Below are 311 nucleotides of genomic sequence, written 5' to 3' on the forward strand. Positions count from 1 at the left end.
TCATCTTTTGTAAATAGATCTTAATGCCTTAATAAAAAAAAAAAAGAAAAATCCAACCTTTTAGGGACATCAATTTTCTTTGTGAATGAATTATGTATTATAAATAAATAAATGTTCTTCCTTAAAATGCAGGGGGCATAAGTATACAGACCTCTATGTTAAATTCCCATAGAGGCAGGCAGATTTTTATTATTATAGGCCAGTTATATCATGGATCAGGATACTATGGATCCCGATAAAGTTCCCTTAAAATAGCACCATATCATCACATACCCTTTACCATACATAGAGATTGGCGTGGTTTGATTTCA

General features: G+C 31.5%; 1 protein-coding gene across 5 annotated transcripts in view; it reads left to right on the forward strand.

Annotated features, from left to right (window-relative positions):
* Window positions 1–311, forward strand: part of sobpa (sine oculis binding protein homolog (Drosophila) a) — a 41007-nt gene that overhangs the window by 9760 nt on the left and 30936 nt on the right. The window lies entirely within an intron of this gene.

The sequence above is a fragment of the Etheostoma spectabile genome, chromosome 20 (genome assembly GCF_008692095.1).
Source record: "Etheostoma spectabile isolate EspeVRDwgs_2016 chromosome 20, UIUC_Espe_1.0, whole genome shotgun sequence".
Lineage (NCBI taxonomy): Eukaryota > Metazoa > Chordata > Actinopteri > Perciformes > Percidae > Etheostoma > Etheostoma spectabile.